This window comes from Conger conger, chromosome 1 (genome assembly GCF_963514075.1).
Source record: "Conger conger chromosome 1, fConCon1.1, whole genome shotgun sequence".
NCBI classification, from domain to species: Eukaryota; Metazoa; Chordata; class Actinopteri; order Anguilliformes; family Congridae; genus Conger; species Conger conger.
Window position 1 is genome coordinate 65,527,826 of NC_083760.1, and position 13,183 is coordinate 65,541,008.

Here is a 13,183-nt window from a genome sequence, read left to right on the forward strand (position 1 = left end):
TCCAACTACCACCAAAACTAATGTATGCCCAGGGCGTATGGCTTCAAGCCAGCAATGCTCTGTTAACTGTCTCTGGAACAAAAGGGAATCTATTTACTCACAGTTCAACACAATGGGACACCGTCCTAAAAAAAGCGCTCCCTCACAATCAAAGTGGCAAACCTGGAGCATTCATCTTTGTCTGTAAAGAATGTCGATGTCTTTCCAAATGGAGACATGTTTTTCTATCCTGTTTTTACACAATCCAAAAAAAGTAAATAGTCTAAGAATTCAAACCAAGCTGAGCCAGGCAGACTCTTACTTCAGAATCATGGCGATTCTCCATTGTTTCAGCTCATAAAAAAGGCTTGAGAGAATTGATGTTTGTTTAATACAAGGTAGCGTTATGGAAAATTTTATATTAAGGGCCATTTACATAACACTGTCATCCCTTAAGTCAAACTGCATATTTTAAAACAAATTGTCTCTCACTTGTCTTGTTTCTAAGATAATATCCAATTTAGTATAGCTTCACTATTCCCTCATATCTGCTAGCTTAAACAACTTAGGAAATGTATAGTACCATACCATGGAAGTGGTATCTTTCTCCCCCTCATTGCATAAACAATTTCATGTTAGCTAATTGTCTGCAGGCTAATTGATAAGATTAGATGACTAAAATAAGCTGTACTTCATTTAACCCCATTAGGGGATTTGTCTCTGCATTTAACCCATCCTAGCTACTTTGGGCACCCACAGTGCAGTGTCTGGGGGACCAACTCGGAGTCCATGCCTCGGTCAAAGGCAATGGCAATGGCAGGAGTATAGCCAACCTGTCCTTCAGTGTGGGATGAAACCAGTGTATCTGGACAAAACCCATGGAAACACTGGGAGAATATGCAAACTCTATGCAGAGAGTATCCAGCCTGACTCAAACCCGGAACTTCCAGTGCCAACCAACCACTGCGCCACTGTGCCGTCTACAATGTAGAAGTGATATAAGTTTCAGTAAATACTCATTTTTTGATGTTGTTGTTTTAGTCCGAGCATTATTCTTAGCCTAGGACATTTGAAATCATTAGCATATAAAGTGCCGGGCTCAAACACTGTTTAAGGGTGTATGCAATTCAATTCACCTCTCCAGAATAATCCAGCGACTTACTGTAGATGAAGACTGCCTCACCTGTTGTTCTGAGCTGTGGTGACTGGTACTAAGAGGTAGAGGTATATTTGTCATTCATTCGTCAGACAGTTTGGGTTTACTCCACAACACAGGTTGATATCAAATAACAAAACCATTAACAGTTTCCATTTCAAGATGAATTTCTACCATACTGGGCTGCGTTTCCTGAAGCCTTCTTAACGCTACGTCATTCGTAAGTTGTACCTTAAGCAGTTCCTTAACGTTTCACCGTGTTTCCCGAAACGTTCTTAACTAAGGATACATTCTGTATGTCGTACTTTCGTAAGGTTGGTGTGGACCACTCTTAGATATACATTAGCGATGTTAGTGGCCACCACTGTTACGACCGCAAGCTTCTGAAATCAGCAGTTGCTCTTAGTTACATCTCAATCTGTTAAGCAATATGTACACTAATAATTCTACAGTTGTAGTTGGCTAATGATATTACTAAAATACCACATTAATGGGACTGTTTTCATGCAAAGAATAAAAGGGTATGAAGGATGCATGTTGCAATTTATTGAACATGTTGCCTATGTCATGATCTGTGTTTTGTGAGTTTATTTCATTGTTTATTATCCTTTATTTTTATTCATTATTTTTCATATTCATGTTTCATGGTAATGTATGTCTTAGTATTGCCTGTGATTGTCTGCCCCACCATGTGCTCTTGTTTTCCTTGTCCTGACCCCGCCCTCACCTACCTCTGTCTGCCACTCCCCTCAGTTAATTTACATAATCATTGTCCTGATTGGTTCCCCCTGTTCCTCGTTTTCTCTGCCTTTTAGTTGCCTCCTCTGGGTATTTAAGCTCCCCTTTGGTTGTCTTTGTCAGTTTGTACCAGTATCTGCCTGTAAGCCTGGTGAGAAACGCTGGCTAAATGTTTGCGCTTTACCTTTGCGCTGGTCTGTTTGTATTACTTTTGTTCCTGGTAAATGATATTTTTTGCTGGATTTTTTTCGTTTTGAATTTGAGAATATTTTTGTTCCACCTTCCCTGTAACTTCTGAGCTTTGGATTTTTGTGTGTTACTTTTTATTCCGGTGGTTGGCCTTTGAGCATTGTCTATTTGAGGACTTAATAAACCCTGTTTTTGCGCTCCATTTCTGGTCTGCACTTGGGTCCTTTACCAGCGTAACCCTAACGGCCTAATTGCCTTAAATTATATTTATAAACCGATGATTTCCCACTCTCTCTGTGGGTTGGAGTGATGTTTAACCATAGTTCTTACTTTGTTTTGTTGGACACCGTAGTCCTAATACTGGAAAATAATTTCCATGCCATGTCCTCTAACAATATCTCCATTTTGTTTGATGTGAAGCTGTGGGACCGCTTTCTTATATTTCTTTTTCCACTATTGCTCATGTCATTTTCATGTTGGTGTATTTTGCTTGGTGTGCTTTTATTGAAAACGTCACCTAATCAGAGAAAATGGTGAATTACACCAGTAATGTGATTGTGCTTCTGGCAAATCAACCCTGATTGCAAAGACATTTGTGGCACCATGACAAATATATTAAAATGTAAATAAAACATGACATTGTTAGGTGGTGTAGCGGGACGAGGTGTGATATCACTATCTGATATCACAACCGATCATTGCTGTTGACAAAAGAGGGTGTGCAGCTTTTAGAGTGGGAATCATGGGGATTGTTTCTGTTTTGAGTGTTCCGATTGGTCTGTGTGTGAGGCCTCTGGGCCAGTGACTGGTTTTAGTTGTGTGGTGTTTTGAAAGAGCATGGTCGCAGAGAAAAGCCGGTCTTACAAGGGAGTTAATGTAATTAATGGAAACACTCTTAGTTTTGCAGCAGAAACCAACTAAGTCATTAAGCTGGGTGTTATATAATTGGCAGCTTTGGCCCTAGAATCGAAAAGGAATAGTGGTTTGGTTCCCCTATGTCTCCCAATTACGGTTTGGAGACCGAAGCAGGAAAATGAACACTGAAAGAGTACCAATTTTAGCCTGATTCATGTCATCTGTGAATTTCTAAAATGCATGGAGGTTGAGGACCTCCCACACTTGTTTTGTCACATGTTATAAAATGAGGAACTGTTGTTGCTAAAACAATGGTATTGTCAAATAGAGTATAAAAATAGTTTTATTGCTTTCACTGTTAAAAATGATTGAATGAAAATAAACACACTCTGGCCATGTGATTTAAGTGATTTAAAAGGGATTCCTAAGTATTTTGTATTATAAAGATGTTGTCATTATGACAATGTTTGGCCTATTTCTTGTTTGTCACTGCAAATGTCATTAAATGTGCAGTTCCATTAACAAAGCCTACGGTTAAAAGAAAGGGCAATGTTTAATTCAAATAAAAGATTTATCCCAAATTATAATCCGGGGTAATTTTTTACCCATTTTTTTTTTTCAGATTTTCATCCAGTTTTTTTTAATGGAAAATAAAACATGAAAAATCCCCAGATTTATTTAGTAAAAATTAAATCTAAAAATGAGGAGCCTTGTACATACAGTACAGTAAAACACACTACAGTGCAGCTAAAGTCTCTGTTCCTTACAAATATAGCCCAAAGCTTAATTAAATAAAACATAAACTAAATTAAATTAAAATTATATTTAAACATGCTGGTAGGTTAATTGCCAGTCCTTGGTCATTGACTTATGGCTTCCATTATTTTAATGCTTCATACAAATGAGGCTTTTATTTGCCAAGTTATTTATTGTATGGAACACTGTAACCCAATACCATTAATAGTTAATTATTCTATATAGCAGTTGAAAAAGCTCTTGCTTTTAACACCATATTTTGACCTATCAGAGTTATCGTGTTTCCCTATTAATTTACTGCACAAAGAATTATTTTATCCACAGAATATTCCCAAATTATTCTTTACTATAAACTGGGGAAGGACTACATTATTGTATAGCTCTACTGTTGAAATGTTACATGAATGTGAAGTGACAATTGTGACAATTGTGACAATGGAAACAGATCCAACGTCACTACCAGGAACATTTTGTATTTATGTGTATGTGTATAGTAAATATAACATTGTGACTGGCCTTTTGCAAACATCAATTGATTATAATAGTAGTCACAATCTTTTCAAAGAAAGAATTTCTGTCTAATTTACAACAGCTTTAGATAATTACATGTGAGCTTTGACTCTAATTGCTAATTATATTCAGACAACTATAAATCTGTGCCACTGGTTTGATAGGTCATTTTTCTTTATTGATTTTAATTGGTAGCTCTAGAAATGGCTTGTTATGAATGGTTCACAGAATATTGTTGGAGATCAGTGTAGGTGACTGAATGAGGCAATCATTTAAAAGTTTTTCTCTTGTGGTAGATTTTCCAGAGAGAAGAATATTACCATGACTACCCTGAAGCATGCGCTGTAAATAGATGGAACTGAGCAGAGTCACATTGGCCTGCATTATCAGCATCACATCGATTTGAAATTCCTTTTGTGAAATTGCATTTGAGCCAGGCCCATGATAGAAAGCTCTGAGAGAACTTCACAGCCTGTATATTGTTGGAGTTTACAGTGAACACTTAAGAGATTTTTTTTATATGATCCCTGTACAATCAATTCAAAGTTATTACTATTTACACAGTGGGTTGAGAGAAAATTCACCTGCTTGAATAGTTTTCTTGTTCAACATTTGAATGGTTAATTCTGCAATTGCCTCCAAAGCAGTATTTTATCAATGTTTATTTCTCTGGGAAAGGATGCTCTATATTGTTTAATTACTTGGATTGAGTATAATTACAGTATATTCCTGTATTCACTAAATTATTTTTATCCTTCATAAAACAACAGAAATGGAACAATGTTGATAAAGGTTTTCATTTTAAAACATTTTTAATCATTTTGAATAATTGCTTATTGTTGTGTTTCAATATAAGCACCTCATGTCGTTAATATTGTTGTTATTATAGATGAATGATCCAGATATTGTCATACCAATAACGCATTACTGATTTTATATCGCTGTTTCACTGCCAACATGTGAATCAGTACTGCTCAAACGCCCTTACTTTGACAGTATATTTGCCTATGCTGGGGCCTGTTGTGACTATTGCCCAAACTGCTTGTTGCAGTGGTAGCCCCTTAGGGAGGAGAAGTGTATTGTATCTCTCACTGGCAATTGGGAGCCTGTGGTTGTCTGGTGCACTACTGGGAGGAAGTAATGCAGTGGTAAGCCTACTCCAGGTGGGATGCACTCAGCTGTATCTGAGTGCTACAGAGACATGGTCAACGTATTGACAGCTGTTTACAATACATACAGTATGCACATGTCCAGTTGTCCTAAATACCAGGACCAGTTGGCAAAAAATATTGACATATGCGTATGATAATTGTTATTAGGCATTTTATAGCTCTAAGGCATTCTAAATGCTACATAAAACCCACTTCAACAATGTTGCATCTTCATGTTTGTCATTTTAAATGTCTTCCTTTTCTTTTGTTGTATACAAATGTGTTTCTTTGATTTAATTTTTCAATGTCATTAAAATCTATTGTGAAGCATTAAAAATACAACAGTATTCAGCGTAATCCCTGGTGAAAACATCCAGTTCACGTTGAAACCTACTTTATACACAATACAACATCCACTGTTAATTTAACAGTTTGGGTGAGTCCAAGGGCAATCAAATATACTTTATCAGGCTTGATTTAACACGGAATATTTACTGCGTAGGGGTGTCATTAGTGGGTCTGCTGTGGAATTGGCTTAAGCAAGGTCATTATGAGGGGAAGTGACAAAAGCTGTGCAGTGCCTTTATTCATTTTACCACCATTTACGCAATTAGCACCCGTGTAGAAAATGGACACAATCATCTGCAATAACTCTAAATATGGAATTAAAATGGCCTCTTTCAGTTGATTCCATTTCTGTCTCTGGTGCTAGTTTCAAGCCGGCAATAAAATACAGCAGATTTTTCAGAACTCTAGGCAACTAGATCACAAAGTTCAGATAAATCACTGATAAAATCTCTCACCTCAAAATTACCTCTCTTCTTCATAGAGCATTAAAGGACAGATGACGTTTAGCTGTGGTGTGGAGCAGAAGAAACTGACGGAGGAATGACAAACAAGCGATGTACATTTTTACTTTTCATTCAGTGGAGAATACAATGAAACGGGAAAGGGGGAGGGAAAGAACAACATAAATATAGATGGGGGAAAGAGAATGATGTGCGGCCCGTGATGTGTCAGCTGGAGCCCACGCAGATCACACTAATGAGCTCAGATGTTGCGCCTACACAGGCTCCTCACTGTAGCACAACATCTCTGTCATTCCCATTGCCACTCTGTACACATTTACCAAATTAAAAAGACATTCCAGCGTCGTCTCAACGCCAACATCGACCATTTTATTCAGTTTTCATTTTCCATTTTCTATTTACACTACAGTCGATATTCAATCACCTGTTTTCCTTAACTTTGACTCACAATTAAATGCAAATCATAAAAAGGAACTTGTTGATTGAAGTAACCCAGAATCTCAGGAAATCAAGCACTTTGCATTTACATTGTGGAATGGACCAAGACTGACATATTGCAGGTGAGAGGGTGACTACAGAGACGGTCATCCAGATGCATACAGACTATGGATTCAACTGCAACACTGCACTGTAGCTTCCACCTGCCTTTGATTCCCCCCATCTGCCAAACCCCTTTGAGTCTCCCATGACCGGTCATTCAGTCTCTTATTTAGAACAGAATCCTTTCAAGATGCTGGACAGAAAAGGCCAAAGTATGACCCCCGTCTAATCCAGCCCCTGGGATTAAATGCTGCTATCAAATGGCTGTCTCTAGAACAAACGACAGACACTTATCACAACGCAGGATTCACTAAGACCGTGTCCCCAGATGCATTGGGTTCCTCCGTAGTGTGTCCGCAGGATATGACATGACTGCTATCCTCGGAAAGGGACACCATTTACGCTGTGGCTTCCACAATGTTAAAAATGTTGGTCACTACAACATCCTTGTGACTGCACTCATGACATCACATAACAGGAATTTACTCATTTACTCTTAGCCTAAAGCAGGGGAGCCGGACACCAGTCCTGGAGGGTTGTAATGCCTGCTATCTTCTTGGTGTGTTTCCTCAATTAAGTGATTAATAAGATGTAGATTGGATGAGGAGTCCACACACCTTATTACCACAACCATAATTGGCTGCTGATTGAATGGAGACCACAGACACGGTGGCCCTCCAGGACTTCAATTTGACCTAAATGACCTAAACTCTGCTGATTGAAACATTCAAATTAGAGTCTGAAGGCTTTCTCCTTGGTCAGAATGTTCTCTGCAGCTTTCACTGTGCCATCTTCCAGCTGCTTTCTGGCAGAGATTCAGGGTTTTCTACTGGCCTGCATATGCCTCACATGTGCAACACAAGGCTATAGCTGTTGCATTTGGTCCATTTTAAACAAGGAATGTTTAAAAGGCATAATATGTATGAAAATAATACATATATAAATAAATAAATAAATAAAACTATCACAGAGAAAAAAAAATTGCCTGGCTGCCATTTTCACATGATTAATTCCCAGCATTTAGAGGCTGCTGAGAGAGGCGGAATAAGTATGAGGAAGGCTAAAAGCAGCTGTACAAAGCTTTCTCCTCCATTTAAGACAGTCTTACAAAATACTGTAGCTGTAAGTCCCACAAATCATGACAGTCTTCATTTCCTTGGCACGATATCTCAAAAACAGATGGAAAAAATGTAACTCAAAATATAATCCTGATTTTATAGTGGAGCATTGGCTCTGAATTTAAAAGGGAAGAAATGGGGTTAGGTACATAACGTTTCTACCACTGCAGTCCGCATCCAGAGAGGAAACCAAGTTTTTAGGCAATACACTTACTTCATCAGAAGACAGTTTTCAAAGATGACTAAATTACACTTAAATTTTAATTATGAGCTAGATGACAGGCATTGGTCTGTCTAGTTACAGTGAAGCCAAATACAAATCACTCTTTTCCATTCTCTGTGGACTCTCTCTTCACCCATCTGCTCCCGACGTGGACAGAGGCCAAGTTCTCCACAGCAACTAGGCCTCACAGACACAGCTAACCTTGCAGTAACTAAAGTCTATAGGCCTATTACTAACCAAGTTGAATCTGGCACTAACCACAATGAGCTGTAGAACAACTTGCAGTTAACAAACTGTCCCACACGGAAAAATAACATCTTTTAACGACCGAACGAACCAGACGGAATCACGCAGCACACGGGAAAAACCCCAGCACTGATGAATAACAAATAGAAACACAAACCAAGAACCAGAATTTACATTGGTTACATTGGTTATGAAATACATCTGAAGAATGTCATTCCCCTTTTACTGAAAGTTTAGCATGGGTCAATTTGACCAAATCCAAACGAATGGCACACAAAAATGCACCAAAGTTTAATTTAAAAATGAAATGTATGCTAAATTTAATTTACTGTATACTGAAAAGCAAAATGAAACACTGACTGCGCATTTTTTTATTGCCATGGTTTATTTTGTAAAATGGGTTTTACTTTGGGTTATGAGACACAGACAACAGATGGTTGCATCATGTCACATCCTATTTTTGTTTGGTTTTGATTTCCAGCCAAAGACGAGGCATTACAAGTGTCAATCTTATTTGTGGAAGCAGCTATAAAAACCTGTGCAGTTACACTTATTTACATCACATCATAGCTGGGGGAAAAGACCAAACGGCTAAATGTCTTACTGGTCTTCAGATCGATAACGTTCCATTGAAAGACACTAGAGAAAAAGTTTCAAAACTGGCAATATTCAAAATCAAAAAAGTACAGTATGTGCAGGATTGGGACGGAAATTACAGTTAGTTTTCATTTAAATATAAAAGCTATGACAATCCATCTACATCAGTCAAGGTGAGGCGGCCTACCACACAACCTCCACCTCTTTCCACCTGCTGTGTTCGGAAAACACTCTCCTCACTTTTTAAGGTAAACTGCAAAGTTTTCATTTGTTCTCTCCTTCGACCACCATATGGTCAAGTAACACAAAATTGTGATACCTTTAGAGGTACTCCAAGAACCTGAAACCTAAGGACTAATTTGCTAAAAACCATTCTCCTATTTTTTCATTGAAGGAGCCGCGGTATTGCTTCATCTCCTTTGTTACAAGGCTCATTGTGTGACGGTATGAAGAGCACTCTACAATAAATGTATTTTTATACAATATTTTAATTTATTTCAATGCTCGTAGTGCCATTAATAAACATTCACATGCTGGTATACTGATGGGTTTCAGAAAGATGATTTACTCATTACAAGATGTGCAGGATGATATAGTAACATACGCATACCTGTCAGAACACCATGTACTGTGAAACCAGGTTTATTATTCTTGCCAGTCCTTCTATGCACAGCATGGATTTATTTTTACTTATTGGTCTTCTGCTGCTACAGCCTATCCACTTAGAGGATTTGACACATTGTGTGTTCAGAGATGCTCTTCTGCATACCACTGTTGTAATGTGTGGTTATTTGCGTTACTGTCACCTTCATGTCAACTTTGACCAGTCCTGCCCTTCTCCTCTGACCTCTCATTAACATTTTTGCCTGCAGAACTGCTGCTCACTGGATGTTTTTAGTTTCTCACCATTCTCTGTTGTGCGTGAAAATCCCAGGAGATCAGCAGTCTCAGAGATACTCAAACCTGCATGCTTTTATACATTTAGTTGCTGCCACATGATTGGCTGATGAAATATTTGGATTAACAACTGGAGCACAGGACTAACTAATAAATTGCTCGCTGAGTGTATGTATGTACACCATCCCACTGCACCCGATGAGACAGGGAAACCTTGTGTCATCTAAATCAATGCTGTCAGACTCAATTCCTTGAGGCCCAGCAAATATGCTGCTTTTTGATCCAACTCTGTGCTTGATTTTTTTTTAATTACAGCAATTATGTACTCCATTTTTTTATTTTATTCAATTACACAAAGATGCTGAGGAGTGCATATGTGCCCGGTGCTAATTACTAATTACTAATTGGGCCAATTAAGCAAGGGCAATTGGCTGGAACAAAAACCTGCTTTTACACACTCAACCTATAGGAATTAATTTTGACACCCAGGATTTAAACCTTTTTTCACATGGCACTGTACTGCATGTGCGGTAGGTTCATTTGTTTTTTTGTTTGTGTTATTTTGGACTAACCATAAATTGTTATCTTAAATATCAATCGATAAAATGAATATACATCAATACAGTTTCGAAATACATGAGCAGGGACCTCGCACGGCTTCATAAATTCATGAACCGTGCCATATGTTCTCATCAGCAAGCAATATGACATCATCCAAAAGGAAAGGAATGCCACTTTCAGAGCTCTGAGCACTGAAACATACCAAATATTGCACACACACACACACGCACGCAGAAACACACACACGCACACAGACACACTCACGCACGCACACACACACACGTTCACACACACACACACAAACCTCTTTATTAGGGATTTATTACACATATTTATTTCTGCATTGCATTGTCTTGGTTTACATTACACTCTGTGATGGCCTTTCTGACCCATAATGTTGGAATGCTGCAATGTTGCATGTTGGTTCGTGTTGTTATGTGTGATATCACATTCAGGCAAAGCTTACTGACAATCCTTAACTTCAGCATTAAACTACAGAAGCGAACACAAGTAAATATGTTTCCCACACTTCTCTTGGAAGCCAATCAGAGAACAATCCCTGCTGTATACTGTTGCCAGTGATCCATTTGTGTTGAAGAGCTCCCACCGGAGTGCACTGCTCCCCGGGCTGACAGTCCTACTGCTCGAGATTAACCTCCACAATCCAGCGCCCCCTGGATGTGAGAAGTCACACTGACTTCATCTCCAGGCCAAACTTCAAGGGGAGCTTCAAAAACAAAGCCAAGTATTCCCCATTCCACCAGGCTTGCATCTTCTGGCTCGCATAGCCAGTCTATGTTCAGCAAATTTATCTGCTGTGATAAATCCAAGACGTTTGAAAATGTGCCTCTCTATGCATGAGAATGCAGACAGACACATGCTCTCTCTCTCTCTCTCTCTCTCTCTCTCTCTCTCTCTCTCTCACACACACACACTCTCTTTCTATTAGCTCTGTAGCTATTGCAATCTCAGATAGTGCAGGTTATTTCTGACAGAGGGCCAAATTACAGTATGTGCAAGCCAAATCCTATAGTATCATGCTGACAGATTACTGTACACACTCATGTTACAAGAGACAAGGACCATCATGCCACTTCAGATTGCTAGTTTGTTCTTTAATTGTATATTATGAAAAGACAAGTTTGTAATTTTATCAAATATGGAATACTGTAACTGGTGCAGTGGGAAAACTCATTCAGATTGTTATAGTTCTTTTTGACATACTGTACTTCCTTTTCAGAGATCAGAGTATTCCTTAATACAAATAAATACAGCGACCTCCTGATGATTAATCATAGTTCATTTTAATAAAATTATTACCAAAATATGTGCCAGCAAAATGCTAATAATCACCTTGTTGCTGCTGCACAAATATTACATTTTAATACAGACCTTGACGGATTACAAATAACACCAAGGGCATTGTGTTTGTTCTCATGCAAAGCTAATTCCCAAACATACACTCTGTGAGTAATCCTTGTCAGTGTAATTTGTGATGTTGCATGTGACAAATTTTTTTTTTTTAAATGCATATTGATTTTTCTCTCAGTAACCTGAAGTTGATTCTTCCCAAGGTCATCACTGTTAAGGAGAATTTTGCAGTTTAACCACAAGCCTGGCAAAACAAATGATCAATAACTATAATATGTGAATATCAAAAGACAAAAACTGTTCACTGCCATGGCAGTAAATGCTATAATGACTGTGCAATGGATTCTGTAGTATCAGAATTTAAGTCTAATTGAAGTTTTTTAGAAGCCCCGTTTAACCACTGCAGCACCTTGCAGGCAGTTCCTGACTGTTCCGTCAGTTCTGTAACATTAATTACAATCCAAAAGGGCCTGTGTTTTGATGGTGTTTTTGTAGTCTCCATTTCATAATTTTATGCATAAAAGTGCACATTATGAATATTTACAGGGGGACTAGTGCTGCATCATGATGAGGGCGGTATGTGTTTTAGGCTTCCTTTGGCTTGTCACTCGAAGGCTGCAGGTTTTAGTCCCAGGCGGCCTACACTACTGCTGCACCCTCCAGCAAGGAATATGACCTGATTTACTCAAGTAAATATCCCTGCATTAGATTCATCTGCTCAGCACACGCCTTTGTGCAGAGCACATCACTCAAAGATAGCAGGCAGACCATGCATTCTCTAACTGCATTCTGGAGAACTGACCATCACCGACATGCAAAATAATAACTTACAGATATTCTAAAACAGTGCATGGCATATATACATTTAAAAAAAAACATATTTTTTACTTAAAATCTGCTTTTTTACAAAGGAGCTGTGAAAAACTTTCCCATTTTCAAATGCCCACTACCATGCTTGTGAAAGTGTCAATGCCAGAAAATAAGCAATTTGAGACAGCAGCAATTCCCAGTTGGGAAACTGACCGGTTGTAAATGTATACATTATCTTGTGGGAAAAAAGTGTGCTATGTATTATGTTGCCTTTATAAAAGTGATAAATGGAATTGTACAAATGTAAAACGTAATTGTAAATTCCACTTGACTATAACTGGAAGCAGACGTAGCTACTGCCGGCTGATACTGACATTCTAACTGGCAAAAACTATGGATTCACTTTTTACTGCTCAGTGAAGAAACATGCTACTGGAAACATGATGCAACTGAAGGAAACTTCTCATCAACGAGAAGCCATGCCCTTGTCCAGTCGCATATAAACCAGCACCAACACAGAGAACAGAGGCAGCTATGGGCATTTCCAGAACAAACAAAGGGCACAAAATTAGAGCCATTTTACACATTGCTTATGACTTTGACTGTGTGTGATTTTGCCTAAAACTTAAAACTTTTAAAAGTAAAAGTGATGTATTTGTAGAAAGGCAGTCCCCGCA

At 38.4% G+C, this 13,183-nt stretch overlaps 1 protein-coding gene across 1 annotated transcript in view; it reads right to left on the reverse strand.

The window, feature by feature from the left end:
* LOC133110161 (CUB and sushi domain-containing protein 3-like) overlaps positions 1-13,183 on the reverse strand; it is a 317,158-nt gene that overhangs the window by 281,843 nt on the left and 22,132 nt on the right.